Here is a 26358-nt window from a genome sequence, read left to right as displayed (position 1 = left end):
TGGAAGGACAGATCGTGAAGCTGAGGCTCCAATACTTTGGCCACCTCATGAGAAGAGAAGACTCCCTGGAGAAGACCCTGGTGTTGGGAAAGATGGAGGGCACAAGGAGAAGGGGACGACAGAGGACGAGATGGTTGGAAAGTGTTCTCGAAGCTATGAACATGAGTCTGGCCAAACTGTGGGAAACAGTGGAAGACAGGAGTGCCTGATGTGCTCTGGTCCATGGGGTCACGAAGAGTCGGACACGGCGAAACGACTAAACAACAACAAACAACATATCTTTTGAATATCTTCAAGCCTTGGGGTTTCCCCATCTTTCATCTGTTAAGGCAAGAGAACAAAATTACTGTGGCAAGTTTATAAGGCCAATTTTGCAAGAAATGTTTTTGAAAGTGTTGAGTTTCATGGCCTTGCGCCGACCTATGTGAAGCATGTTCCAATGATAACAATTATCTATCTCTGTTCCCCAGCCTCCCCAGTATTTTTCAGCTGCAGAAGAAGGCTGTTGCGCTTTGTCTAAGAACATAAGAAGAGCTCGCTGTGTCAGACCAATGGCCTACCCCATCATAGAATCATAGGATTGTAGAGTTGGAAGAGACCCGAGGGTCATCTATTCCAACTCCCTGCAATGCAGGAATCTTTTGCCCAGCATGGGAATCAAACCCATGATCCTGGGTTGAAAACTCTCCTGCTGTTCTCGCAGCAGCCAACCAGGTGCCCCTGGAAAACCCTCAAACAATACCTGAGCATAAGAGGACTCTCCCCTCCTGCCATTTGCAGCAACTAGTATTCAGAAGCGTTACTGCCTCCATGACTCACCCAAAGCATTCATAATCACCGCAGGTGACCCACTCCACAAATCTTACATCCAGGATTAGACTCTGACTGACCCGATTGATCCGTGATAGCAACATGGTAACCTGTCTCCGTTATTTTTAACATAAGTAGTTTAATGAATGGGTTATTCTCTCTCAGTGGAGGCTGGTGGTCCTTAGGACTGGTAGGGTAGAAGGGATGGAGCTCAACAGTAGGTGGCGCCAGAGAGCCAATGGCAGGCGGGGCCAAGTGATCCTAGTTTTGTCCCCATTTTTCTCCCTGATGACTTCTGCAAGGGTGACACTGAGCCTAAGGAGGAGGAATCTAACAGGTAGGGCCACCCTCTGGACTGTTTGAAAGTAAGGAGGCAGTTGAATGGGGGACCGCTTTTAAAAATATAGTTTATTTATGATTTTTAGTTTTATACATTTCAATAATTTTACAATCATTTTAACATTTCAAAACTTGACTTCCTTCCCCCTCTTTCAGCGGCTCCTTAAATTTATTTTTAATATTTTCTGCATATCCAAATTAACTTAATTTGCTCATTTATTCACCTACTTTAAATATATACTCTTATAAAATTGCAGGTTATTACAATAATGCTGCCAATGTTTTTATCTGTTTACCGTTTGTTTGTAAATATTCAATAAACTATTTCCATTCTTTTATAAAAAGTTTGTTATCTTGATTTCTTATTCTTCCGGTAAGTTTCGCCATTTATTTTTAATTCATAAGCTTTTGTATCCATTTCTTCTTTTGCTGGGACTTCTTCTTTCCATTTTGGGGCAAGTAACATTCTTGCCGCTGTAGTTGCATACACAAATACATTTTTTATACAGTTTGAGTAGTTCTGTCCCTAGAATTCCCCAAAGGAAAGCTTCTGGCTTTCTTTCTTTTTTACAACATCTTTATTTTTAAACATCTTTATTTTCTTTTAAACATCTTTTCCAATTCATGATACAGTATATTATTTCCCAGTAAGCTTTAACCTTACTACAAGACCACCACATATGATAAAAATGAGAAATTGTGTGAGCCTCTATATATAGTTGTTTCAATGGCTTTAAAATGGAGATTGAACGAACAAAAATTGATTTTCCAGGTCTTTGGGGTCCACAGCACCTATGTAGGAAGGAATTGTCAAGAAAGGACAGATGCTGGCAACGTAACACGGATGGTGCCTCTTTCTGAAAGTGGATCCTGCAAACATTTTTGATAGCATAGAGACTAATAAAGGTAAAGGGATCCCTGACCATTAGGTCCAGTCTCGGACAACTCTGGGGTTGCTGTGCTCATTTCGCTTTATTGGTCAAGGGAGCCGGCATACAGCTTCTGGGTCATGCGGTCAGCATAACTAAGCCGCTTCTGGTGAACCAAAGCAGCACATGGAAACACCATTTACCTTCCCGCCAGAGTGGTACCTATTTATCTACTTGCACTTTGACGTGCTTTCGAACTGCTAGGTTGGCAGGAGCTGGGACCAAGCAACGGGAGCTCACCCCGTCGCAGGGATTCGAACCACCGACGTTCTGATTGTCAAGCCCTAGGCTCTGTGGTTTAGACCACAGCTCCACCCGCTGTACTAATACTAATATTAATACTAATACTGACAGTGTTCTTGAAGCTACGAACATGAGTTTGACCAAACTGCGGGAGGCAGTGGAAGACAGGAGTGCCTGCCGTGCTCTGGTCCATGGGGTCACGAAGAGTTGGACACGACTAAACGACTAAACAACAACAACAATACTAATACTAATAATACTGTACTTCAAAGCTAGGAGGATAAAAACCCACCACCCACTATGCAATTGTTAAATCACACTTTCTAGTTCACCCCCCCCATCACTTTCCCTATTATAAAAGTCTGCTGGGTTGCTCAGCAAGTTCTTCAAATCAACTATAATTAAGCAACCTGAATTTGCCAGTATGTGATTGAATCCCAACCCCATATAATGACTGTCTGAGAACTCCCTGGGGGTCTTTTTTCAGCTGAAGAGTGAGACGAAGAAACCACAAAGATCTGATTATTAATAAATTCGAGGAACGTGCGCCTACATCTATTTAATTGTGTATACATGGAATGGGAAGCTGTGTTTTGTGGAGCAGTTAATCTGCGGAATTCACTGCCACAAGAATTCACTGCCAAGTCACTAACTTTAGAAAGCTGTAAGGTGTGTGTGTGTGTGTGTGTGTGTGTGTGTGTGTGTGTGTGTGTGCGTTAGACAAATTCACAGAGGAGAAGACTATCAGTGGCTTCTAGCCAAGATGGTTATGCCCTGTCTCCACTGCTGGATACCAGTCGCTGCTGGGGGGGGGGTCACAAGTTGGAAGAGCAGCACAAGTCCAACTTTCAGGGTTTCCCATCGAAGCATCCACTTGGCCACTGTGAGAACAGGTTTTCTGACTAGGTGAGTCACTGGCCTGGTCCATACATTCATAGATCACGCCAGTTGCGTGACAGCCTGCACAGGGGATCTCCTCTTACGTGGAAGCAACAGCTCTGTAGGAGAGAGTGCTTGCGTGTGAAGCAGCTTTTAGTTTATGGTGTGTGGAGCCACAACAAGGAGACAGACAGACAGACAGACAGACAGACAGACAGACAGACAGACAGACAGACAGACAGACAGACAGACAGACAGACAGACAGACAGAGATGGTTCCAGGGGAAAGGATCAATGGATGGAGGCCACATATCACAGAGAGAAAGAGGGCAGCAAAGTGAAAAGAGATGTGTGTGCGGGAGGGAGAAAGTTTAACATAGATATGAACAAGTGTGTTGGAACAGGAGGACTTTGGAGTGATCTGAATCTCTGCGCCAAGATGGTTATCAGAGATTCCCATTATGATCTCATGGCGTTTTGTGTCTGACTGCCTCCGATTCCAAACCAAGCAGAAGCAAAGGAGTGAATGAGTCTCTCTCTCTCTCTCTCTCTCTCTCTCTCTCTCTCTCTCTCTCTCTCTCTCTCTCTCTCTCTGTGTGTGTGTGTGTGTGTGTGTGTGTGTGTGTGTGTGTGTGTGTGTGAGAGAGAGAGAGAGAGAGAGAGAGAGAGAGAGAGAGAGAGAGAGAGAGAGAGAGAGTGATGCACATATGCTCGCTCACACCCCAGTGCTGTACTGAGCCAGGAAATCCAAAAGGCCAACACATTCGCCTCCTCTCTCTCTCTCCAGGGCAGGAGAAAAGAGTCGCAGAGAGAGGGAGCGAAGCAAAGAGAGGCAGCGGACGAGTGGAGCTCTTTCCCCCTTTGCAGCCTGAGCATCAAACTTTTTGCAAGTAAGGAGGGGATTCCCTGTGTGGCAGCTGAAGCAGGGAAAGTCCTGGGGGAAGTGGTGGTGTGTGCTAAAGATGCCCTGCAGAACATCTGAGTTTTGAAAAAAATATTTGGGCTTTCCTGAAAGGATCCCCGAGCAGCTACAGTGATAAAGGAAAGTGTTATGTAGCAGAAAAGCATTGTTTTGTCGATGGGAAAGTTGAGTTTTTAAGAACATGTCATGAAAACTGACAGGCTGGGGAGATAAAGGGAGCAGGTAAGAAAGTATGATAAGGCTTGATGAGCAGGTAAGAAAGTATGATAAGGCTTGATGCTGATGGGCAGATGTTCGCTATCCTACATAAATGTGTACAAACAGTAATTTGGTGCAGATGAATGGGAGTGAGATGGCAGAGAGAGAGAGAGGGAGAGATGGATCGATGGATGGAACGAAAGAGAGATTAAGGGTGGATGAAGGCAGGGAGAGATGAAGCAGTGTTAGAACAGGCAACAGAAGGCAGTGCTGTTTGATACAGGGATGAGTTTAATGCACGAGTTTCAATCCCTCAAGATCTAGTGGCAATCTATAGAGCACTGACAGGTGGCTTCTTAAATAAGTATTGTGCTTATTAAAGTCATGATGGCATTGTGAAGAAAATGTGAATTCATTGATGAAAATAAAAAGCCATTGAAGGAGTATCACAAAGTGTCAATGAACGGAATGAAGCTCTAGAGGGACGAAAGGATAATGAATGGTTGCATTTTATCTATGAAGCTATAATTCCTCTGGTGTCACCGGGCGGCTTATGAGAACGTTTCCAGAAATCTGTCTTATCTCTAAAGCTATAATTCCCCCGGTATAGTCAGGCGGCTTATGAGAACGTTTTCAGAAAACTGTCGAAGGACAGCTCTTTCAGCTAAGAGAGAGCCACGTGGAATTCAAAACCTACTGGGGTAGCCTGTGTGGATTTTGCAGTACATTGGCAAGTAGTGTTGACTTCTTCCTCAAAGTTTTGGTATGCTTACATACATTCAACTGGCGACATAAACCAAACTCTGATTAACATTTAAATATTCATTATATAATTTCTAAGTAATTAGATACAAGAATCAGTACTTACACTTCATATGCTAAGTGCTTTCTTGGCTTAAGCATTTATTGACTAAGCAAAGTTAATGTGTTTGGAACATATATATATATACACCATTACACAAGTGATAGGTTCACAGGTGGTTATAATTAAGGAGGAACAAGTAGGAAGTGGGTACTGATAATACTTCCTGTACCTATATTATTTCTGTAATTCTGATGTATCAATTTAAATGAATACTAAAAGGTCAAGATCCGAATTTAATCCCCATAGTTGTAGTGTCTTGAACATAAAAATCAATTTAGTTTCTTGTTGTCTTAATACTTTTTGAACATCCTGTTTATGGTATTTCCTTGGTGTGTACTGCCAAATTCCAAAAAAACATTCAATCAGAATCACTGTGTTTCATTTGAAGGAAGTGTGATGTGAGAGGAGCTTCCATTACTTTATTGCGGATACGTGATCTATGTTCCCCTATACGCAACCTTAAAGGTCGTGTGGTGCTTCCTATATAAAATTGAGAGTTGAGAGTGCTTAATTTAGGCTTAAATTTTGCTCCCACTCAAAAATATTCGGCTATAAATACTTGCATTGATGTGTATAAAATGATCCATCAGCTTAAATTAAAATCATTATTTCAGTCCAAAACTGACACCTTGGTTTATACCACCAGTGAATGTGTATAAACATATCAAAAACTTGAGAGAGAATTTACTGAAGAAGCCCAAAACTCTTCATGGGAGAAACAGGTGACACTTCGTTTGAACAACTTCACCTCCGCTGATATCTACAGGAGCCTGGCTAAGGGAATTCTAAAGACTGAAATTTCCTTTCGGACCATATTTATATACGTTGTCTGTTTGTGGCTTCTGTTTCAGTTGTTGTATATTGTTCTCTCTTTGGGGGCTGTTCAACAATGGCAGCAACAAGAAAGGCAATTTTCCTGCCTTTGTTGGGGTGATGAAATGGAGAAGAATGGTAACCCAAAGTGGACTTTTGTGTGCGCTCAGTTCAGTTCCGGCACTGAACATTAATTCCCAGGTTAACCATGTGCTCAGAGGCACCCTGTTCTTTCACACTATGTCATTTACACCTGACTTTTCTGGATAGATCTTGGGCAGCCTTCGCCCACCTGGTGTCCTCCAGATGTTTTGGACTACAACTCCCATCAGTCCCAGACAGTGATGGGAGTTGTAGTCCAAAAGCACTGCAGCATGTGCATTTCTGTACACATTTATTGGCTGGCAGGACTGCACTGCAAAGTTCAGAGAAGTGTGACTTCTGAAGGATGGTTGGGTTTTGTCTTGGAAAGCGTGGATTAGGTACCTCTACCTTTTGACATGAAGTAAATCAGATTTCTCTCCCATTCCTACTAGTGAGAGGAGCCAAAGTAGCTCTGACAAGTCTGAAGTCTGCCCAAATATCAGATGCTTTTGTGTGTGTGTGTGTGTGTGTGTGTGTTGACATTGGGGCTGTCTCCTGTCTGAAACCCTGGACAGCTGCTGCCAGTCAGTGTACACAATACTGAGTTAGATGGGCCAGTGGTCCGACAGTATAAGGCAGCTTCTCGTGTTCCTAGTCTTTGGGGAAAGGACCTTAGCTCAGTGGTTAGAGCATCTGCCTAACATGCAGAAAGCCCCAGGCTCAACTCCGCCATCTTCAGGGAGGTCTAGGAAAGTCTCCCTGTTTGAAATCCTGGTGAGCTTCTTCCTATCAGTGTGGCTTAGATGGACCAATGTAGAAGGCCATTATTCTACATTCCTATCAGTTTCAAGGAAGGGTAATTTTTCCAGAGCAGTAGACATCTTAGTCCATTGCAGCAAAACCAATGAAGAGTATTGTGGCACCTTAAAGACTCACAAATGTGGCCTTTGTTGTCCAAGCACCACCTCACATAGAATGTGACCCTGTGTTGCAGGCATTTAAGAGGAGGGCGAAAGCAATGGGAAGGGGCAGAGGTAACTGGATGTATTGAAGTATAGTTAGCAAGGTGGGTGAAGGATAAAGGCTGAGATTCAAAAGAGGATGGGGCTCCTGCTCCTTTAAGAGGGAAACTCAGCAGGTCTGCCACTATTAAAGATGTAGGGATCCTGTCCTCTTCTGCATCTGGTGTCCCTAAGAGCAAACTATTGTTTGGGGCACAGAGCTGGGTAGACTGAGAGTGGAGGGTACCGGTATATTTATACAATCACCTAAGAGGACATGAAAGGACATGGGTGGCGCTGTGGGTTAAACCACAGAGCCTAGGGCTTGGAGATCAGAAGGTCGGCGGTTCAAATCCCCATCACAGGGTAAGCTCCCGTTGCTCGGTCCCAGCTCCTGCCCACCTAGCAGTTCGAAAGCACATCAAAGTGCAAGTAGATAAATAGGTACCGCTACAGTGGGAAGGTAAACGGCGTTTTCGTGCGCTGCTCTGGTTCGCCAGAAGTGGCTTAGTCATGCTGGCCACATGACCTGGAAGCTGTACGTCGGCTCCCTCGGCCAATAAAGCGAGATGAGACCATAGACCGAGGTAAAGTTCGCTAACCGGAACACTACTTCATAAACCGAATAGTTCGTAAACAGGGCTGTTCTTAAACCGAGGTGTTGTTGTTGTTTAGTCGTGTCCGACTCTTCGTGACCCCATAGACCATAGCACGCCAGGCACTCCTGTCTTGCACTGCCTCCCGCAGTTTTGTCAAACTCATGTTCGTAGCTTCGAGAACACTGTCCAACCATCTCGTCCTCTGTTGTCCCCTTCTCCTTGTGCCCTCAATCTTTCCCAACATCAGGGTCTTTTCCAGGGAGTATTCTCTTCTCATGAGGTGGCCAAAGTATTGGAGCCTCAGCTTCAGGATCTGTCCTTCTAGTGAGCACTCAGGGCTGATTTCCTTCAGAATGGATAGGTTTGATCTTCTTGCAGTCCATGGGACTCTCTCGAGTCTCCTCCAGCACCATAATTCATAAGCATCAATTCTTCGGCGATCAGCCTTCTTTATAGTCCAGCTCTCACTTCCATACATCACTACTGGGAAAACCATAGCTTTAACTATACAGACCATGAGAGTCCCATGGACTGCAAGAAGATCAAACCGAGGTACCACTGCATTACTTTTATTATTTCGACTGCGTCAGACCAACACGGCTACCTAACTGAATCTAGAATTGAAGGAACACTCTTTAAGGTATTATGTTAGGAATTCTGTTACTCACTGGAGGCCTTCATGTGCATAAGAGCATAAGAATAGTCCTGCTGGATCAGGCCAGCAGCCTGTTCAGTCCAGCTCCCTGTTCTTACAGAGGCTAACCAGATATTCATGGGATGCCCAATGGCATCGTTACTCTAGTCTCCCTTCCTGCGGTTTCCAGCAACTGGTATTCAGAAGCATGCAAAGGATGTGAGTCCCCCCAGATGTTGTTGGATTTCATCTCCTATCAGAACCAACAGCCAGTCCCAGCAACATCTTGAGGGGACGGCAGTACAGATTTGCCACCCCTGCTTTCTACTGTGTCACTGATTCACCTGAATCCATGTTGCTTATGCGAGATCCACACAATATGTGATGTGTTTATTGTCTAGTACATAAATGTGCATTTCCCGGGGGGGGGGGGCTCTTTAACGGGAGTCATTAATGGGCAGAACTTCATCCAGCTTCAGTCTCTTAGACTCTGTCCTAGGTTTGAATCCTTCCACTTGCCCCTGAATCATGTTGAAGGGCAAGCTGTCATTATGGTCAAATCATGGTGCCGGTGAATGAATGAAGCCGGTGGTTCCTGGCTGGTTCATTGCTGTTTGACTCTTTGCTAGAATATACTTTTTAGATTTTGTCTTTCCTGTGCTGCCAGTGTTTGAAAGTTCAGTGTATGCAGAATGGTTCAGGTAAAGGCAATAGGATAAGGACCTGTGATGGGGGAGCCCTCCATATTTGCCCCTTGCAGGAGGCCACCAACGTGGACGGCTCTAAAAGATGAATATAATGGGGACGCAGGTGGCGCTGTGGGTTAAACCACAGAGCCTAGGGCTTGCTGATCAGAAGGTCGGCGGTTCGAATCCCTGCGACGAGGTGAGCTCCCGTTGCTCGGTCCCAGCTCCTGCCAACCTAGCAGTTCGAAAGCATGTCAAAGTGCAATTAGATAAATAGGGACCACTACAGTGGGAAGGTAAACTGCTGCTCTGGTTCACCAGAAGCGGCTTTGTCGTGCTGGCCACATGACCTGGAAGCTGTACGCCGGCTCCCTCGGCCAATAATGCGAGATGAGTGCGCAACCCCAGAGTCGGTCATGACTGGACCTAATGGTCAGGGCTCCCTTTACCTTTACCTTAATGGAGGAGGAGGAGACTCTTGATGGCTACTAGCCAGGGTGGCTTTGCTCTGATGGTCAGAGGCTTCTGAAGACCAGCTTCTGGAAGCCGCAGAAGAGAAGAGTTCAGATGCCCTCAGGTTCCCCATAGCCATCTGTTTGACAGTGGAACGGTCTCCCTCGGGAGGTGGTGGATTCTCCTTCCTTGGAGGTTTCTAAGCAGAGGTTGGATGGCCATCTGTCCTGGATGCTTTAGTTGAGACTCCTGCATTGCAGGGGTTGGACTAGATGACCCCTGGGGTCCCTTCCACCTCTGCCATTCTATGATTCTGTGATCTAGGTGGCCACTGTGAGAACAGGACGCTGGACTGGACAGACCATTGCCCCGACAGAGCTCATCCTTACATGCTTTAAAAGCTGTTTGGAGAGATTGAAGTTGGCTTGGCTTAGACGGACTTGCTCCCTGAGGCAGACTGATGGCCTGGACCCAATGTTTACACAGAAGTAAGCTCCAGCGGATTCAATTATGCTTATTCCCAGTTCAGCCGTGTCCAAGATATTGCAGTAATTAGGTTCTTTCCCATCGCCGTGAGCCATCAGTGGGGAGGGAGGGCTGGGGCAGGCTTCTCCCTTGCCCTTTCCTTGCTTCTTTTTCAAGAAGATTACTAAGCTCTTTGAGGCAGGATTCCTGTTGTTCCAGGACCTGCAGGAGAAGCCCAGGAGACGCATTGCGACCCGATAATCCTTTGCAAAGCAAGGGCAGGGAACCTTCGTTGGCCCATCGCAGAAAACCTTCAGGGGTGGAGTGGGCACATGCCATGGGTGGGTGGAGCCAGATTCAAAAGTGGGCAGGGCAACGGATGTGACTGTTTTGCTGCTGTGCAGAAGATGACATCCTAGCCCTGCAAAGGTCAGGGGTTTCCGTGCAGACAAACCACATTGCACCTCTCCAACCAGGCAAGAACTCCAGGACTAGAGTGGCTTGTGGCTTGTGGTGTAGTGGCTGCTAGAGTGTTGGACTATGAACCGAGAAACCAGGGTTCGAATCCCGCTCTGCCACGCAGCTCACCGGACCAAACACTGCCTCCCAGCCCAAACTACCTCAAATAGAGGCAAGCTGCAGAACTGCCGGGGGTGCCAACATCCCCAGGTTCTTCCCTAACACGGCCGGCCCACCCATGAGACAAGGTGAGGCAACTGCCTCAGGTGGTAGCAAATCCTGATGTAGATTTTTATTCCCCGCTAGTTACTGGTGTAGATCTTCACTCACCCCTTCTTCCCTGGTGGGGAAGTGAGGGGTGCAGTTTTGCGGTTAGTGCCAGGTGCCAAAATGTCTCAGGTCAGCCCTGCTCCCTGAGCTGTGTGAAGGTCTCGGAGGAAAGATCCATCCTGCGCCTATATTTTTGGAGGAGGAACATAGAGGCAGCTCGGCAGCTCGTGGACTGGGAGACCTCCCCTGGTCTCCATCCACTTGCCCAGGGCGCAAACAGAGACGGTTGCAAAAGCAAGGCTGAGCTGGAGTGGCGCTTGGCAGAGGAGCCGGGGGACGGACGGACGGACATGATTTGTCATGGGTAGCCGATAACCTTGCACAGAATGAGATGCAGATGCCGCCAAGCCTTGCCCAGAAAAGTGGTCAAAAAAGGTTCTAACATAAATAGAAGATATGCAAAAGGAAGTACAGTGATTAAAGAGGGGCGTGTGCCCGCCAGTTTATCTCCAAACGGGAAACTCCAAGGAACACAGTCAGCTAAGATGAGAAGGGTTCAAACAGAGCTTAACTGGAGCCAGGATTTGCAGTGGGGGTGGGGGTTGCATTATCCTCCAGGGCCAGGAGGTTGTGAATAAGCATGTGCTGAGTGTGTTTCTTTCCCGCTGAATAATTCCACCCTTATTCAGCTGAAGTCAAAAGAGCAGAATGTTGGGGAAAGGAGGGTGCCTCTGAGCACATGCAGAGCGTGAAATAGCTCTATCCTAGGCAAGGGACGTGGGTGGCGCTGTGGGTTAAACCACAGAGCCTAGGGCTTGCCGATCAGAAGGTTGGCAGTTCGAATCCCCGCGATGGGGTGAGCTCCCATTGCTCAGACCCAGCTCCTGCCAACCTAGCAGTTTGAAAGCACGTCAAAGTGCAAGTAGATAAATAGGTACCGCTCCAAGCGGGAAGGTAAACGGTGTTTCTGTGTGCTGTTCTGGTTCGCCAGAAGCGGCTTTGTCACACTGGCCACATGACCTGGAAGCTATACGCTGGCTCCCTCGGCCAATAACGTGAGATGATCGCCGCAACGCCAGAGTTGGTCGCAACTGGACCTAATGGTCAGGGGTCCCTTTACCTAGGTATGTCTACTCAGAACTAAGGCTCAATTAGCTCAATGAGATTTGGGGTATGTGTTTTAAAGCAGATGACAAGACGGTGTGTGTGTGTGTGTGTGTGTGTGTGTGTGTGTGTGTGAGAGAGAGAGAGAGAGAGAGAGAGAGAGAGAGAGAGAGAGAGAGAGAGAGAGAGAGAGAGAGAGAGAAAGCATGGCTGCAAATTGCTATGTGAAGTCCAGAAGCCTTTCCTTTTGATATGGAGGAGAGCATGCTAGCAGACGGGATGTAGTTTGTTTGGGGTCAACACAAAGGATATTTGGCAAGGATCATGGGTGGTTCTTGTTTCCTCTTCTAAGCACAAGCATTTCCTTCGCTCAGGCCCACCTTACAACCGCTCCCTCTCCTCTGAAGGCCTTTTCCCTTTTGATCCCAGCATGCATCTTGCTGCCTTTTGTTTCCACTCTGCAGTGAAGAAAATGACTTTTGTGCATGCTCAGGTGCCCTCTTTCTACAATTCTCTATATTCTTACACTCCATAGCTCCAAATGCAGGCAAGGGAAGTGGGTTCTGGGGGTGGCCCGTGGCAATGATCTCTAGGCCCCCACCTTCATGGGATTGCTGGAAACGGCAGTGCCAGGGAGCGACTGACCGGTAAGTCTGTCAGTTTCAGTTTGTCTCAGTTTCTAATTTTTCCAGTGTTAAGTTCATCTCTCCACATTTCCACATTTCCACATCAGTTTTTGATTTATTCGTTAGTTTAAAAAAGCTTTATGATAGTGCAATTTTCTCCTCCCCCCCCCCCCTCTGCAATTTGGACTAGTTCTGTACAACATTTGCACAAACTAATTTCACCAAATACAATGCATCTCTCTATGTTGTTATAACTCATCTACACATCCTCGCGCATGCATTACCTTGGTATACATGCATTTGGCTGGAGACCCACATTGCAAAATTTGGAGATGTGCCCATTTCAAAGGTGCATCCTGGTTCACATACTAGAATCATAGAATCATAGAGTTGGAAGAGACCACAAGGGCCATCCAGTCCAACCCCCTGCCAAGCAGGAAACACCATCAAAGCATTCTTGACATATGGCTGTCAAGCTTCTGCTTAAAGACCTCCAAAGAAGGAGACTCCACTACACTCCTTGGTAGCAAATTCCACTGCCGAACAGCTCTTGCTGTCAGGAAGTTCTTAGTATTAATGACATAAGGTAATAATAATAATAATAATAATCAGCAATAAACTTTCAAACATCAAAAACTTCCCTACTGGATCAGGCCAGTGGCCCATCTAGTCTAGGATCCTGTTTTCTGTGAACCGTCCTGAGACCTCCGGGTTTAGGGTGGTATATAGATTCAATAAATAATTTTTTCACATTGGCCAACCAGTTGCCCCTGAGAAGCCTGCAAGCAGGACCAGAGCTTCCCCTCCTGAGGTTTCCAGCAATGGTGTCCACAAACATGACTATGTCTGACCATGGAGGCTGAACAAAGCAATCATGGCCAGTAGTAGAAATTAATAGCCTTCTTGTTGATTTATGTAATCCTCTTATACAGCCATCCAAGTTGGTGGTCATCACTGCTTCCTGTCCTGAGGGAGGGACTGCTGTAGTTCAGGCATGTCCAACCAATAGATCGTGATCTACCAGTAGATCTCTGGCTGGTAGATCCCTGGCTGGTCCTGGTAGATCACAGGACCCTTATCGATTGTGGGATTAAATAAAGTTTACCAAAAGTTAACAAATAAAAGTTGAAGAACTCTGGGCAATCCTACCCCCCAAAAAGTGCAACAACTCTGGGCTCAACAACTCTGGGCAATCCCCCACCCCACGCACGCTCCTCCTCCCTCCAATGACAATGGGGGGAGGTTTTTTATACTGGGAGTAGATCCCAGTCTCCTGGGAGTTGGACGTGCCTGCTGTAGTTTAACTAGGCACTGCAGGAAGAAGTATTGTTTTGGAAAGCATACCCAGGCAGGAGATTCCCCCCCCCCCCCAAAGCTGGCATTCCTGTGACATAGAATCACAGAATTGGAAATTTGGAAGGGACCCCAAGAGTCATCTACTCCAACCCCCTGCAATGCAGGAATCTCAGCTAAAGCATCCATGACAGGTGGCCACCCAACCTCTGCTTAGAAACCTCCAAGGAAGGAGAGTACACAACCTCCTGAGAGAGAATGCTCCACTGTCAAATGGTTCTTAATGTACCGGTAAGCAAATTATTCCTGATGTTTAGTCGGAATCTCCTTTCTTGTAACTTGAAACCGTTGGTTCGAGTCCTACCCTCCAGAGCAAGAGAAAACAAGCTTGGAGTAATCTGTCACAATCAGGTCCCATCTCTTGAGCCTCAGCCTTTGGGGACGCAACCATTTGGACTCGCTACCCAACTCCTGGGTTACAGAAAAGCAGGAAATGTAGTATCGACCCTCCTCCGTACGTTGATTGTATCCCCAGCTTTCTTTCTCGCTTGCATCGGCATGCATTTAGTACTGCTGGTTTTACAAATAAATGAATGGAGAGGCTGAAAAGCCACCCTAAGCATCCGTGGCTTTGAACTGAGGCTTCGGGACATTTTCACAGCTGATCTGAAAAATCACTTTAAGGGCCTTCTGGGAGGCTTTAATGACGTGTCGCCTCTGCGGCAGCTGTCTTACATTACCCTGCTAAAGGCTGCCGCTATATGCTGAGAGGGCAGGCCACAGCAAAATGGTTAGAGCATCTCCATTGCATGCAGAAAGTCCCAGTTTCAACCCCCAATAGCATCTCTAGGAACAGCTGGTGAAAGGCTCCCTGCTTGAAACCCTGGAGAGCTGCTGCCGGTCAGTGTGTACAATACTGAGCTAGATGGAACCATGGTCCTGACTTGGCATAAGGCAGCTTCCTGTGTACCTTCTAGGTAGGAAAAGAGAGCTTTACCGAGCAATTCTTGGAGTCGGTCGCTAACACTGCCTGGACTACTGAGAGGGCTGTTATGAGCAGGGGCGTAGGAAGACAGGGGCGGTGGGGGTGGTGTGCCCCGAATGACACGATCCCAGGGGTGCCATCGCCACTGCCCGCCCCGCCCCCAAAACGCCCCCCCCCAAAAGTGCACCCCGTCACTGCGCACAGCGTCCCTCCATCCCCAAAATGCGTGTCACGTCATTGCGCATGGCGTGCCCCGCCCCCAGAACGCGCGCCACATCACTGGGGGCAGCGTGCCTGCTCTCCGCACCCGGTGGCGGAGCATGAAGCTCTGCTGCTGGTTATGAGAATAAAACAGGAATGCGGTCAAACCTCGGTTGTCGAACGGAATCTGTTCCAAAAACCCGTTTGGCTTCCAAAATGTTCGACAACCGAGGCGCAGCTTCTGACTGGCTGCAGGAGCTTCCTGCACTCAAGTGGAAAAACGTTTGGAAACCGGAACACTTACTTCAAAGTTTTCAGCGTTTGGGAGCCGAAATGTTCCAAAACGGAGAGGTTTAGGAACCGAGGTTTGACTGTATTGGATAATTCCTCTTTAAGTGTCAGGGGTGGGAGCCTGGAGCAAGCCAGTAATACCTCACACAGGGTCAGTGAATTTAACTCGTTATTTAAAGGAACAAACAGCACAGGAGGCCTGGCCGAGAGAGCGCAGCAACTCTTCCCAGTAGGTCTTGCCCCAATGAGGCAGTTGCGGAAGCTGAAGATCCCCACCTTCCCACGGCTCCTTAAGTCTCCTCCTCTCCGGGTCCGTCCCAAGCAATCTGAGACTCTGTAGATGCATCTGCTTTTCTCCTCCCTCTTCATTCCTTTTCTGGTTCTGGGAGACCAGAGGGGAGGTCCCCGGCTTTTCAGCAGCCTGCCTCATCTCTGCCTCTTGGCCTCCCTCCTCTCCAGCCTCCTCTCCTGCCTTTGATTATGGACTGCCGTCTGCCATAGCCTCTTCCTGCTCACTAAACCCTGTTGCCTCTTCAGCTTCCAACCCTCTTCTTCCCAGTCTTCTCCCTCTGAGCACTCTCTGTTGTCCCAGCACCACTCCTTGGGCTCTGACCTTTCTTCCCTTGTGGGTTCCCCACCTGGTGCCTTCCACCACTACTCTGCATCCAGCCAATTCATGACATCAAGGAAGGTTTGGGACACAAAGAAAATAAGTTTTAGATTTAAATTACAACAGCAAAGCAAAAAACCCTGTTTTTATAGTGTCATGGATGGAAAAAATATTACAGGTTCCTCCCCTAGCAGGCGTGCCAACTCCCTAGGAGCCAGGGCAGTTTCGGCTTGCCGCCAAAGTATTTTTGAGGGGGTCAAGCCCCCTCAATATTCAAGGGGTGGTCAGCACTGCCCCCTCGCTCCTTGGGGCACCGTGCATGCAATGTCACATGCATGACATCATGATGGCTCGCAATGTTGTGTGAAAGATGTAATGACATTGTTCGGCGTTCACATGCGCCTCCTCAATCCTCTTAAAAAGATGGTGCCTCTGTCCCCTAGCCTAGACTGTCTTGTTTTTCAACCAAATACATTGTCCTTTTTTTCACAACCTGGAACATTCCAGAAAGCATTACAAATAGAAAAAGAGGTGCTGTGGGTTATACCACAGAGCCTAGGGCTTGCCGACCAGAAGGACGGCTGTTCAAATCCCTGCAACGGGGTGAGCTCCCGTTGCTCGGTCCCAGCTCCTGCCAACCTAGCAGTTTGAAAGCACGTCAAAGTGCAAGTAGATAAATAGGTACCACTCTGGTGGGAAGGTAAACGGCGTTTCCGTGCACTGCTCTGGTTCACCAGAAGCGGCTTAGTCATGCTGGCCACATGACCCAGAAGCTGTACGCCAGTTCCCTCGGCCAGTAAAGTGAGATGAGCGCCACAACCCCAGAGTCGTCCGTGACTGGACCTAACAGTCAGGGGTCCTTTTACCTTTACCTAGTGTCTGGAGAAGGGGTAGCAAAAGAGCCCTGTATTCAATTGCCCGAAATTTGCACTTCTCCAAAATTTGCAATGCAAAAATATATATATGCATATACTGGGGTTAGGTGTGCATCAACATGCATGTTTGTGAAAATAACGTACAGATTTGTGTTATGGTAGGGGAAATGGCTCTGCAGAAAATCAAGTGTGTAGTAAGCAAAATTGCACAGAAGCATATGTGAAGGGAAATCAGCACTGATCTGCTGATGAATTTTCACGAGGACTTCTTTTTTGTTTGTTTTTTAAGGTAACTGAAGTAGAATATGAAGAACTGGATTTAAGATTAGAAAAAAAAAGAATAAAATTGAGGGTCATGTGTACCTGGAACCTCCTCAGGACACATACGGGGTCCATGTGGGGTGGGTAGGTGTGGGGGAAGGAGTCCTGCCTGTGAGCCAGGAAGGAGGGAAAGAAGTACAGCATCTGTTTGGAGGAGGAGAGGACAGAAGGCTCTTGTGTGCTGGCCATTGGTTCAGGGCACAGTTCCGACCTCTTCACTTCCCAAGGAAATGGGCCCTAAAAGGGTCTTTCAGTTCTCTCTGTGGACTGCTGTGCATGGAACCCAGCTGGCAGGAGAGAGAGAGAGAGAGAGAGAGAGAGAGAGAGAGAGAGAGAGAGAGAGAGAGAGAGAGAGAGAGAGAGAGAGAGAGCCTTGAAGGAGGGAAGGTGGCAGCAGTGGGAGATGGAGAGGGCCTTTCACCGTCAGCATTTGGGGTTCATTTTGAATGAGGGTGAAACATGGTCCCTTTCAGAGCTTGGTTTCAGCCACAGCCACACGTGCAAGAGGCAAAATGATGTAAAGAGTCCCCCTGGGCATCTATCTACAGAGTGCCCTTTCCTCAGCACTGAACGTCAGAAGAGCCTGCCAGATCAGGCTAATGGCCCATCGAAGTCCAGCATCCTTTTCATGCCAGGCACCTCTCTGGGCACCCGCAAGAGGTCGCTGCCCCTTGTTGGAAGGCCTTCAGAGAGGGACAGGGCCCCCCCGCCCCCTCTGGGCAAATGGGCTGCGTTGTCAGGCTGCTCTGACCTCCAGGAAGCAGCGCGTGTCCAGGGCGATGTAAACAGAGATGAATTTTAACAAACAAGATGAATTTTAACAAGGAGAAATGTAAAGTACTACACGTGGGCAAAAAAAATGAAAGGCACAGATACAGGATGGGAGACACCTGGCTTGAGAGCAGTACATGTGAAAAGGATCTAGGAGTTTTGGTTGACCACAAACTTGACATGAGTCAGCAGTGTGATGCAGCAGCTAAAAAAGCCAATGCAATTCTGGGCTGCATCAATAGGAGTATAGCATCTAGATCAAGGGAAGTAATAGTACCACTGTATTCTGCTCTGGTCAGACCTCACCTGGAGTATTGTGTCCAGTTCTGGGCACCACAGTTCAAGAAGGATACTGATAAGCTGGAACGTGTCCAGAAGAGGGCAACCAAAATGGTCAAAGGCCTGGAAACGATGCCTTATGAGGAACGGCTTAGGGAGCTGGGTATGTTTAGCCTGGAGAAGAGAAGGTTAAGGGGTGATATGATAACCATGTTCAAATATATAAAAGGATGTCATATAAAGGAGGGAGAAAGGTTGTTTTCTGCTGCTCCAGAGAAGCGGACACGGAGCAACGGATTCAAACTACAAGAAAGAAAATTCCACCTAAACATTAGGAAGAACTTCCTGACAGTAAGAGCTGTTCGGCAGTGGAATTTGCTGCCAAGGAGTGTGGTGGAGTCTCCTTCTTTGGAGGTCTTTAAGCAGAGGCTTGACAGCCATCTGTCAGGAATGCTTTGATGGTGTTTCCTGCTTGGCAGGGGGTTGGACTGGATGGCCCTTGTGGTCTCTTCCAACTCTATGATTCTATGATTCTATGATTCTATGATTCTATGATTCTAAGTCTGCCAGATACAGCTTCTCCCATCGCCTGCAGGAAAAGGCCACATGTGGAAACGTTCTCTTTGATGAGGCTCTTAAAGCGCAGAGGCTCCCTCGCCTTTGTTCTTTGCAGGTCTCGTTGATGTGAATCTGATCTGGAACGGGCTTTTCACTGGTGGATGGTTGCCGGGGGGGGGGGGGGAGAGAGAGAGAAGAGTCGAGAGATCAGGGGGGCGTTGTGTAAGTCTGTGTGTGAGAGCATTAGTTTGGCTGGCCGGTACCAAAATGGAGTTACTGCTCTCATAGTGGGGAGGGATCCAGACTCCCACTATATCACCAATTATTGAATTTATTACCCGCCTTTTCTCCATAAGGTCTGGTGATGCCTTCCTCTTGTGACATAAACAGAGGGAAGCCTAGTAGCCTGCAGCTCCATGCTGGGAAAAGCCACACAGTGAAATACTCACTTTGATCCAGAGCTTTAAAAGCACACAGGCCCTCTTGGTTTATTTTTTGCTTGCCCAGAAAACATGGGTCCAAGTGGTTTTCTGCTTGTCCTGTGCTTTCTAGGTCCAAGCAGGTTTGCCTTTGGCCTGCCCCCCCCCCCAGCAACCCATCTTTTTGCACTAAATCGAAACAAACGTCAATTTGCAGAAAACCCAATTGCTGTTTGTTCTGATTCAGCGCTAAACTGCGGTCCCCCCCCCCGGGGGGAGTGGTGGGGCAAATGGAAGTGTGGATGATCCCTCAGACTAGAAGCTGGGTCCTTGCTAGTTGCTCTCAAAGTAGACCCATTAAAATTAATGAATATATGGCTAACTGAGGTTCGTTAATTGCAATGAGCCTGTTTAAAGGTAAAGGTAAAGGAACCCCTGACCATTAGGTCCAGTCGCGGACAACTCTGGGGTTGCGGTGCTCATCTCGCGTTATTGGCTGAGTGAGCCAGCGTACAGCTTCCAGGTCATGTGGCCAGCATGACAAAGCCGTTTCTGGCGAACCAGAGCAGCGCACGGAAACACCGCTTACCTTCCCGCTGTAGCGGTACCTATTTATCTACTTGCACTTTGTGCTTTCAAACTGCTAGGTTGGCAGGAGCTGGGACCGAGCAATGGGAGCTCACCCCGTCGTGGGGATTCGAACCGCCGACCTTCTGATTGGCAAGCCCTAGGCTCTGTGGTTTAACCCACAGTGCCATCCACGTCCGCTCTCAAAGTGGACCCATTAAAATTAATGGATATATGGCTAACTGGGTTTCATTAATTGCAATGAGCCTGTTTAATTCATGCTTAATCTGTTCAACTCATTAATTGCAACGAGTAGAAGTAGCATTGGCTACAACCAGAGGCAGATTTAGGGGAGCACGACCACAGGGCATCACAACTGTGATGGACAACGGAAGGTGAGAGGCGGAGGGGGGGCTGGGGGCTGAATTTTGATGTTGCATAGGGTGCAACTGGAATTTGAATGTCCAGTGTTTGCCATTGCTATAACCCTCAGCTTTATTCCTTGCAGGGGTGCAATGTATGTATGTATGTATGTATGTATTTCTATACCGCTTTATATTTTTAATAAAAATCTCAAAGCAGTTTACAGCATATTAAATCAATAAAACAATAGCCAGGGGATGTTCCTTCGGCCTCATGAGGAGTCTCTTCAGTACCGGTAGGACTGGGTGAGTGTGGGCCCCGCTCCCTAGGACAGGTGGAAAGGGCCTTGCAGGGATCGGCCTTCACACTTCACATCCAGGCGATGAGGGGCCAACCCCTTTGGGGCCCACCAATAATTTTTGGGAGAGGGTTGGGCCGCCGCAATATTCAAAGGAGGCCAAGCACAGAGCTGAGCTAGCTCCTTCTCCTCCTCATCCTGCCACAGAGGGGAAGGAATGATGAGGAGGAAGGGGAAGGAATGGGGGAAGAAGCCCCCCCCCCCCGTGGCACCGGCAGGTGGAGGAGCTGCTGGCTACTGAAGCTGCTCTGCCGCTGTGCTGTGCTCCGCTCCTTGTCTCCTCCCTGATGTCCTGATGCGCCATGCACGACATCACCCCAATTCTCCCTTGGAAGTTGGCACCTTGCAACCTCTGTTGGTTTGAATCTAGGAAGCGAAATGGGTTTTTATTTGATGCCAGGCAGGGGGAAATCAAGGAGATGTTGTCTAAACCTGGGGGGTGGGGGTGGGGAGTGATCATGAAATCCGCCAGCATAAATAGCCAGGAATTTGTTAGAATGGTTCCAACTACATTTAAAAAATGGTTTAGTCATTTTAAGGGAAAACAGGATCAATGGGTTAGATGGATTAAGGAAAATGAAATCTGGCTCTGATTAGTGGAGTCATTTGTTGTTGTTTGAAAGTGCTCTAAAGGAAAAATTAGCATGTTCTGTTATATAGAAGATGCTTAACATTATTTGTAGAATGCATTGAGTTTTAAAGAAATGTAGTTTTAATCCTGAAATCCTGCTGCTGGGGAAGAGGTTTATATTACTTTTGATGACTTTCTCACTATGGATGGGGAGGAGATTAGTAACAGGATCATAGGATTGTAGAGGTGGAAGGGACTCTGAGGGTCATCCAATCCAATGCTAGAATCAAATCGCTAACAGACCAATTCTACACTTTCTGACACAATAAGAGAAACGAAACACAGCCACCCTTCGAAATTCCCACTTCTCTGAATTTTGCGAGGCAAGCAAAGTGTTCAAAACGGCGGGTGCTGGGTGCCTTATATTATGCCTAGAAATGCACATATTATTGAAAATGAAACACAGAAATGCAATAGAGAATTGCTTTGCAAAAAGAGAAAATGCATACTAGGCAAAGCTGTGTCTATTGAGAGAAATTTGCACTAAAATAGAGAGGAACCAGATTTGCCCGACCTTGCATCTCACCTGACCTCAGTTTCAGGTGTCCCGACTGAGCTTTCCCAAAGCCAGTGGCTGCACCTCTTTAACCATGGCTTTTTGACACCTGAGATATGTGTTTTCGAGGTCCGCCCTATTCCTGTGATTGTACTCTGTCTTGATTTCTTGTTAATCCTAAATTTCGAACTGTTGCAACCTGCTCTGTGACTTGTTGGTGAAGGATGGTTAAGAAATGATTTAACAATAACAACAACAATATGTTGTTGGCATGTAAAGGGTTTGATCTTCTCCTCCGTTCTTGACGCTTTCCCCTCCGAGAGCGCTAGCTTTGGGCGGGGACCTTGTCTTTCCGCAAAAGAATTTAACACACAGTAAACAGCTCAGAGAGGATGGAGTTGGATGCTGATAGACCGGGAGCCCATCCAGCACTTGCTGAAGCAGGCAGGCTATAATGTACCCCAATGCATTGCAGAATTACACAGATGTGAGGCCCTTTATTGTCCAGCTGTAGTTATATTTCTTTAACAAGAGAGAGAGGGAGGTTTCAAGCCTAGGGGTTGTTGCCTTTGTCCTAAAAAAAACCCAAAACCAGTCTTTACCTAAGTCTTTCTCATCCCCATTCCACACAAGATTAGCAGAGTACTTCTGGGCCATGCATGCGATAGGCACATAGCTCAGTTGCTTAGCACATGGTGCTGATAATGCCAAGATTGGAGGTTCGATCCCCATATGGGACAGCTGCGTATTCCTGCATCGCAGGGGGTTGGACTGGGTGACCCTCAGGGTCCCTTCCAAGTCTATGGTTCTATGATTAGGACAGGAAAACCAAACCTTATGAGGAACGGTTGAAGGAGTTGGGTCTGTTTAGCCTGGAAAAGAGGAGACTGAGAGGAGATTTGATCTTTGACTATCTCAAAGGCTGTTACATGGAAGCTTGTTTTCTCCTGCTCTGGAGGGTAGGACCTGAACCAACAGATTCAAGTTGCAATAAAGGACATTCCGGCTAAACACCAGGAAGAACTTATTGATGGTAAGAGATCAGTTTGACAGTGAAACGGTATCCCTCGGGAGGTGGTGGACTCTCCTTCCTTGGGGTTTTTTAAGCAGAGGTTGGATGGCCATCTGCCATGGGTGCTTTAGTTAAGATTCCTGCATTGCAGGGGGTTGGACTAGATGATCCTCAGGGTCCCTTCCAACCTCTGCTGGAAACCGCAGGAGGGGAGAGGGTTCTTGCACTTGAATCCTGCTTGCAGGTTTTCCACAGGCATCTGGTTGGCCACTGGGAGAATAGGACGCTGGACTAGGTCATAGCTGCCAAGTTTTCCTTTTTCTCGCGAGGAAGCCTATTCAACATAAGGGAAAATCCCTGTAAAAAAGGGATAACTTGGCAGCTATGGACTAGGTGGGCCATTGGCCTGATCCAGAAGAATCTTCTTATGCTCTCAAAAAAATAATGCAAGGCAAGTATTAAGGCAGGCTTGCTATGTTCGCACAGAAATTTGTTTTTAAAGCAAATTACAGCAAGTCAACAGAAATAAATGCAGCGACATAAACGTCTTACAAAAGCATAGAGTGATCACCGTGGAATTCATCAGTTCATTGTGTTGGTGGATGTTGCTTATCTGTGTTGGCGATTTTGGTGTTTGTTGTGCATCTTATTCGCCATATTGATAGTGATGCTTTAAAAAGCTCTGTGAGCTGGCAGCTTTTAACTAGCTTTAAGGAACTTTACAGCTGATGGCGGATATTGAGACTATGTCAATGGGCTGCCGGTCAGGATGGCTGGGTGCATTACCTCCAGGATCAGAAATGGCGCTTCCTGATTTCTTGGAATCACAAACGGAGAGAGCTGTGCTCTTGTGCTCATTTCCTGCTTGTGGGCTCTTTCCCAGAAGAGGTATCTGGTTGGCCACTGTGAGAACACGGTACTGGACTCCATCAGCCTCTGGCCTCATCCAGCAAGCCAAGCTCTTCTTGTGAGCTTGTGTCACTGCATCTCATGGCAGCAGCTTGCCTAAGTTTTGCAATGCGTCCTGTGAAAAAGTGCTAGTCAATTCCACTTGGCTTCACCTACTGCCAGGGTCCTGGTTTTATAAGAGAGGGGAAGGATCGTTTCGCTCTATCTCTCACCTCCTTTCTTCATACCATTTGTGATATTTTAATGAACAGAATATGTGCATTTGGAACTTTTGACCACCCTGGAAAAAGTCTCTGGAAACGTGTAGCAGGTTCGTGTGGCCTCAACAATGGGGACCCACCCCAATAGCTCCACCCGCACGCAACGCCTTCGCACAAAAGATCCGAACCTCGTACACACATGCTTCTCTCTTCCTGGCAACAAAACCCACCCCCCTGCCAGGAAAACATGTGAAAGGGGCCTGTCGGGCAGGGCAAGAGGTGGCGGCTGGCCTGGCTGACTCACATTTTCCCGGTTGCTTTTCCACTGCTTGGGCCCGCAACTGGCCTGGGGGGGGGGGTTGATTAAAGGAAAGCAAAACAACAAATAAGGAACAAGTCAAAGGAAGCCCTGCACACAGCAGGATCTCACAGATGGTCACTAGAACGGACAGGTGGGCTCTGCAACAAAAGGTTGCAGCGTGGGGGCACTCCTGCCATCCATCCAGCCATGTCTCTTTTCCAGGCACTCCATTCATTTCCCCTTATTTATGTTTCTGACACACCAACAGTGAGTTAGCATTCTGTGCCCACTGGGCATTCTCAGTCCTCACTGGGCTGCTCTATTTGTGGGGGGGGGGGGAGAGAAATGTCACTGTAGGGGTTTCGACGAAATAGTTTTGGAACTCCTGCAGTCTTAGTGATTTCCCCTGCATGTGCTGGATGGTGCTGTTTTGGCTTCATAACATAGCTGCCAAGTTATCCCTTTTTTAAAGGGATTTTCCCTTATGCTGAATAGGCTTCCTCGTGAGAAAAGGGAAAACTTGGCAGCTATGCTTCATAAGGAATGGGACTCAGAGCATTAAGCATGTATACTGTATCAGGGAGGCGAGGAGCCCCACACCCAGGGGGCAAACACTGCCTTCCAAGCCTCTCCCTTGGAACTATTCACAGACCACGCCCCCTCTCCCTTGGCCATGCCCTTCAATTGCTTTGCTTCCCGGGATAGCTCACTTGGCAGAACATGAGACTCTTAATCTCAGGGTCGTGGGTTCAAGCCCTACTTGGTGCAAAAGATTCTTGCTTTGCAGAGGGTTGAACTGTCTAGGCGACCCTTGTGGTCCCTTCCAACTCTTATGATTATACGACTTACACCCTCCTGGAAAGTTTTTTTGCCTGACTGGAACATGCCCTTGAACTCTGAGAGTGCCTCTTCCCTGCCTGGAGGGAGGATAGAGTGTGTGTGTAGAAACTAGCCCAGCTGTACAGAGGTAAAATCTGCATTTGTTCCTCTTCTGACTTTTGCTTCAGGCCACCTCTTACCCCCTGGTATGTGACCCTCAGAGTTTCCTCAAAGGGAATGTAGCTATCGGTCTCAAATCAAATGGCTTTTCAAAATTTGCCACTCTGCTCCCAGAGGACAGGATCACACTTCAAAATGACCTTAACAGATTAGACAACTGGGACAAAGCAAACAAGATGAATTTTAACAAGGAGAAATGTAAAGTACTACACTTGGGCAAAAAAAAATATGAAAGGCACAAATAGAGGATGGGAGACACCTGGCTTGAGAGCAGTACATGTGAAAAGGATCTAGGAGTCTTGGTAGACCACAGACTTGACATGAGTCAACAGTGTGATGCAGCAGCTAAAAAAGCCAATGCAATTCTGGGCTGCATCAATAGGAGTATAGCATCTAGATCAAGGGAAGTAATAGTACCACTGTATTCTGCTCTGGTCAGACCTCACCTGGAGTACTGTGTCCAGTTCTGGGCACCACAGTTCAAGAAGGATACTGACAAGCTGGAACGTGTCCAGAAGAGGGCAACCAAAATGGTCAAAGGCCTGGAAACGATGCCTTATGAGGAATGGCTTAGGGAGCTGGGTATGTTTGGCCTGGAGAAGAGAAGGTTAAGGGGTGATATGATAGTCATGTTCAAATATATAAAAGGATGTCATATAGAGGAGGGAGAAAGGTTGTTTTCTGCTGCTCCAGAGAAGCGGACATGGAGCAATGGATTCAAACTACAAGAAAGAAGATTCCACCTCAACATTAGGAAGAACTTCCTGACAGTAAGAGCTGTTCAGCAGTGGAATTTGCCACCAAGGAGTGTGGTAGAGTCTCCTTCTTTAGGAGGTCTTTAAGCAGAGGCTTGACAGGCATATGTCAAGAATGCTTTGATGGTGTTTCCTGCTTGGCAGGGGGTTGGACTGGCTGGCCCTTGTGGTCTCTTCCAACTCTATGATTCTATGGCTTTTCAAAATTTGCCGCTCTGCTTGTGGGCTGAGAAGTTGCGGGGACTATTTCTTTGGTGATGCAGTTCTGCTTTTGGGGTGACATGGGCCAACCTGCTCGTAAGCCACTGCAAATCAGACAATGCTGAGAGAGAGAACCGTTCAGCATAAGGCAGCTTCACGCAGTCTTCGGGGTGGGTGCATGTAGAATCGGTTTGTGGTGGACACTGAGTCTGCTTGGGCCTCATTATCCCATTGGATGAACCGAGAGAGGATCCCTACATTACACACCCACCCCAGTGGCTGCTCATGGCAAGGGAAGAGAAACAATTCCAGGACTGGCTGTCTTGCAGAACCTTGTCTGTTCTTACCTGTGATCTGTTATGCCCCCTGTGTCTGGAAGGGCACAAGGCGGGGAGGCAGAGCCAGACCAGAGCCAGTGACAGGCAGAGTCAAGGACAGGCAACTCCCCATTTCCATGCATTCGAGTAACGCACGGGCAATGCCAGAACCCCCAAGTTAGAGGGGCAAAAATGCCCCCCAAAAGAACGTGAAAATGGCACAAAGTAGAACCTAGCAATCCCATAAGGCTTTTTCATGTGCAATCC

At 47.5% G+C, this 26358-nt stretch overlaps 1 protein-coding gene across 7 annotated transcripts in view; it reads left to right on the top strand.

Annotated features, from left to right (window-relative positions):
• The first annotated feature begins 3850 nt into the window (after window positions 1-3850).
• Window positions 3851-26358, top strand: part of TNXB (tenascin XB) — a 117718-nt gene continuing 95210 nt past the window's right edge. For all 7 annotated transcript variants that reach the window (XM_035107292.3, XM_035107289.3, XM_035107294.3 and 4 more), the window contains exon 1: window positions 3851-4090. The gene's annotated coding sequence lies outside the window, so the exon portion shown is untranslated. The remainder of the gene's footprint in view (window positions 4091-26358) is intronic.

Source organism: Zootoca vivipara, chromosome 2 (assembly GCF_965207765.1).
Source record: "Zootoca vivipara chromosome 2, rZooViv2.hap1.1, whole genome shotgun sequence".
Taxonomy (NCBI): domain Eukaryota; kingdom Metazoa; phylum Chordata; class Lepidosauria; order Squamata; family Lacertidae; genus Zootoca; species Zootoca vivipara.
The sequence above is the reverse complement of the archived record's forward strand: the minus strand, read 5'-3'. Positions and strand labels throughout refer to the sequence as shown.